Raw genomic sequence first — 4,869 nt, 5'->3', positions numbered from 1 at the left:
AAACTTTGCGGTAAGAGCATCATTAGCATTGACTTCATAAATTCCGGCCCCTTTTTGTGGTGCACCTCTTGAGGCCCAATGAGACTCATTGCTTGCCATTGATTCAAGGAGTTGCTCGGCCTCATCGAGGTACTTGTTACTATGAGATCCACCCGCTGCGGCATCAATTAATTGACGAGTTGCATAATTCAACCCGTTGTAGATGATCTGAACCCGCATCCAAGAAGCAAAGCCATGATGGGGGCATCTTCGAAGAAGGTCTTTGAATTTCTCATAAGCTTCAAATAGTGTCTCCGACTCTCCTTGTTTGAATGCCGAAATTTCTTGCCTTAGCTTTGCCGCTTTGCTTGGAGGAAAATACCTTCCCAAAAAATTTTCAACCATATCTTTCCATGTTTTGATTGATCCCGGCGGTAAGGATGTGAGCCACCGGTATGCTCCATCTCTCAAACTGAAAGGGAATAATCGTAGCCGGATCGCATCGTCAGTCACCCAGTTTATCTTGAAGATAGAACAGATTTGAAGGAAACGGGAAAGATGATCATGGGCATCTTCATTTGCAAGACCATTAAATTGGACTGAATTTTGGACCATGCCGATGGTGCTTGCCTTGATCTCAAAATTATTTGTGGCGATGGATGGCGCTTGCACACTAAATTCTTCGCCCGTGAATTGCAGCCTTTCATATTCTGATAAAGTACATTTTTCTTCGGCCATGATTACAGATTCTGTGTCCTCAATTTCGATGTTTCTTTCACTAATGCTTTCACCCACTTCTCTAAGTCTTCGATGAAAGGTTCTCTTAATTTCACTGTCTTGTACAACTAAATTTGATGGATTTACACGTGTCATGCACAGTACCTTACAAAGTCAATAAAGATAAATAAAGTTAAGCTCAAAAAGAAGTAAGACAAATGAAAAGAAGAAATAAAATAAAAGAAAATTGGTTAGAGCAATAAGCTAGAAGTTTCCTATAATTCCTTAAGTTCCCCGGCAATGGCGCCAGAAACTTGGTTAATTGCCCGCAAGTATACGGGGTCGCCAAGTAATACCTTGTGCAAAAGCCTAAGGATCGTATTCCATGGGGCTAAGGAGCTCCTATTACTCCTTCATCACTTACTTTCTAACCTTACCACTTAAGCATGGTATACTACTCTAACACATGCAAGAATGTAAATAAAACACAAGTATAACAATTCCAAGACGAGCAAGAAAATCAGAAGAGAAATGATGATAAGAATAGGCCTAGGGATGAGGATTCCCAAGAGGGGTCATCATGATGTATGGATGCATAAGAATAAAATAGCAAGGGTGATTTAGACCGACGGACCTCAACAATAGTTCAACCCCAATTTCTCGGCGGTTAAACCCTAATCCCGTACAAATGATAATAAGGATCTCTCCCTAATCATATTCCTACGATTGCATTAAGTACATGGAGATCACGCAATAAGGACACACTTAACCTAAGTTTATCCTCATGGTTCGGAGGGGCTACCTACATCCAATTTCTTAGTATGTTGGTCAAAGATTACTCCTTTTAGCTCATTAATGATCTAGTACACGCGAGTAGGTCACGTCTACGTGTACAACTCAAACAAGAACTAAGGATCTCTCCAACTAATAGTTCTAGGCATGAAACACAATGAGCCAAACCATAAATCACACCAATGCAATCCAAATATAAGTGTAGCATCCAAAATACATGATGAACCCCCCAAAGTTCACATACATCCGGTGCCCTTGGAGGTCTAGTGTGCCATCATAAAAACAAGTATCTCAAACTCAACAAAAATAAGAAGTAAATGCATAAATGACACTCCCTAGTCCGAATGATGATGAGGATGGAGAATGCCGACCGAATGACGATTCCTCTAACCCAAGGAAGGTCGAATGCTCCTCCTCCTTTGATGATGAAGCTTTCCCCTTGAAGTTCAAGCTCTTGATCTCTCTAAGCCTCAAGCCAAAACACCCCCAAGAATGATGTCTTCGTTCTCCTTTTCTCTCCCAAGTAATGGCTGCCAAGAGTCCTCCAAAAAGTCCCTCAAATGGCCTTCAAGATCCCCTCATATACCCCCCAACATCTCTCACAAATTGGCCTCTACATGGGTGGTATACCGGCTCAATGAGGACCTCATTAAGGTGGCATACTGGTTCAATGAAGACCTCATTGAGCCCGTTTGGGGTAGACAAAGGTACACAAAAGCTCTCAAACAATAACCATACTGGCTCAATGAGCACCTCATTGAGCCAGTATGCCTTCAAACAACTCATCCTCTTCCACTGCTACAGTAATCATCCCGGGCAGCATTGAGGCCGTATGCCCTGGTTCAATTTTTGACTTGAAAACTCTCCAGGTGCTACAGTGCAAATACAGTGATTTTGCTATAGTGCCGACGCTACAGTGCCACTGCTACAACACTCTAGCTATAGTAATATGCTACAGTACTGTGACCTGGTTCTTTTCTCTTTTTCGCCCAAATTGTATCTTCGTGTTCTCCATGGCGTTTCTGTGCCCTGCAAAGCAAATAACACACGATTAAGCACAAAACGGGCATCAATTCTTATAAAAATACATGCTAGAAACAACAAATACATATACTAAAATATGTACATTTTGACACTTATCATTAATTATAATACAAATAAAAAAAAAAACACACTTATATATTACTTAAAAAGTTATAATTTTAAAATTTGTGTTTTCATATTCAAATATATTCTTTAAAATTAAATTTTTAATAAATTAAAAAATTACATAATTTTTTTGAATAAAATTTTAGGTTAAATAACCATAGGGAAAAGATAATTTGTTAATTATAAAACAAATAAAGGATTTAAATTAAAAAAACACACTTATATATTTTTTAAAAAGTTATTTAAAAGTTTAATAAATTTTAAAACACTAATAAATTTTTTTAAAAAAATTGGTTAAAAAAACCCAAGAATAAGCTAATTTATTAATTATAAAACAATTCATGGGTTAAAATGCAAAAATCATGATTTTTAATTTAAACATGCTTAGTGCCCAGTCAGCATGTTACATCATGTGGGTGATGTGATGGTTCTAGGGCCATTTTGAAATTAAAATGGCCCTATGGCCATTTAGTTAAATAAAAAAAAAATAGGGCCAAACTATTAAAAAGCCCATAATTTTTTTTTCTTAAATTCCAATAATTAGGACTTAATTGTAAATATGACTATAACAAAGAATTTGAACGAATTGAAATGTTTCTAGTTTGACTTATTAGTAAATATTTTGTTGATGAGGAGTATGATGAAATGTTCATCTCTCTCCCTGCCAGCTCTTGTCGTCGTCTCTCTGGGAGACGTTGTCAACGGCATTCGAAAAATCCTTGCTTCTCTTCTCTACAGTTGTTCCCAAGCTCGGGCGAACGGAGCACACGATGGTAATAGCTCGTGTCTCTTGATTTCCATGTTTATCTTTTGCTCTTTTTGCCACGATATGTGTTTTTCTATGGTATGGAGAATCTTCTCATGAATTTTTGTTTCTTTTGTGATTTTTTTTGTTGGTCCCATTGACTGTGACTGTGAATCAATAATTGTGCTTCAAGTTGTCTGTTTGTATGATATACGCATGATTATTTGCTAGATTTGAGTTTTTGTGCTGTGACATAAATTAGGTTTGGGATCTCATTATAGAGTTATGGTTGAAAGTCTTAAAGCTTTCATTTAAGGAAATTATTGGAATTTCTAATTGGGAAATTTGTGATTGTTATTTAAGCACGATGCTCTATTCCGGTGAGGTATGGTTAGAAATTAAAAATATATTTAGTGGATGAGCATTTTAGATTGATTTGATGCATATGCAGCTTACTGACCTATATATCTTTGTGGATGAATTCTATATATATATATATATATATAAGTTGATTACTTGGCATATTGTGATAAAATTAACACTCTTTAGCTCCTTAATCAACCAGATATCTTGCTAATTAATTATTATATTGCATAAACATGTGTAGTCTATGAACTTATCCCTGAAATTTATTCCTTTTTTTTTTCTGATGCTTATTATCTTATTGGCTCATTTCCGTCGAAATTTTTTGCTTATAAGTTGTGGTCCACATTTGTTTTTTCTTTTTTAATTATTGGCTCATTTAACTCTTGTGTATTTTAATTCCGAGCTCGATCTGCATTTAAAACAATTTATATAGTATCGTAATTTATATTTTTCCGTAATCTTTTGTGTTTAATGATGTAACCCATGAAGCATGGACACTGGAGTATAGGGGACACGATACTGACTACGACACGCATACAACGACACTCGTAATTTCCCGAAAAATTAAGGGACACTGCGATGACTGTATGACACGACAATAAAAAATAATATATATATTTAATGAAAAATACTTATTATAAATATAAATAATTATATTTATTGTTTAAATATAAATAACTTTTATAGTAAATCTATTACAATTATGCTAAAGGAAAAATCTTCAAAATTGACATAACAATAGTAAATACACTAATATCCAAAAACATTTCTTTAATTTAAAAATAAATAATGATATAATATAATATAATGTATAATTATAATAATATTAAATTTGATATTTCACTTTATAATATCTTATAATAAATATTTTAAAAAATAAATTGCAAATGAGTCTAAACAAAATTTAAAAAAATAAAAAAAAATAAATGAATGGTCAGGATTGATGTTTGTGGAGAAACCCTAGATGTTAAAAGGCTTGGAACACTATAAGCCACCCCGCCTCTCCTTCTCTCCAACCCTCGTCACCTACCCGCGTGGCGCTCTCCTCCACCGGACCACCTCTCTAGCCCTCGTCACCGCCGCGCGCAGCTCTCCTCCACCTCTCTAGCCCTCGTCACCTC

At 35.6% G+C, this 4,869-nt stretch overlaps 1 non-coding gene across 1 annotated transcript; it reads left to right on the top strand.

The window, feature by feature from the left end:
- The first annotated feature begins 229 nt into the window (after positions 1-229).
- On the top strand, positions 230-336 carry LOC120267605. The gene has a single exon (XR_005538502.1). It is a non-coding gene; the product is annotated as a small nucleolar RNA R71 (small nucleolar RNA).
- The last annotated feature ends 4,533 nt before the right edge of the window (positions 337-4,869 follow it).

Source organism: Dioscorea cayenensis, chromosome 1 (assembly GCF_009730915.1).
Source record: "Dioscorea cayenensis subsp. rotundata cultivar TDr96_F1 chromosome 1, TDr96_F1_v2_PseudoChromosome.rev07_lg8_w22 25.fasta, whole genome shotgun sequence".
Classification (NCBI taxonomy): domain Eukaryota; kingdom Viridiplantae; phylum Streptophyta; class Magnoliopsida; order Dioscoreales; family Dioscoreaceae; genus Dioscorea; species Dioscorea cayenensis.
Note: the sequence above shows the minus strand (reverse complement) of the source record. Positions and strands in the feature narration are given on the sequence as shown.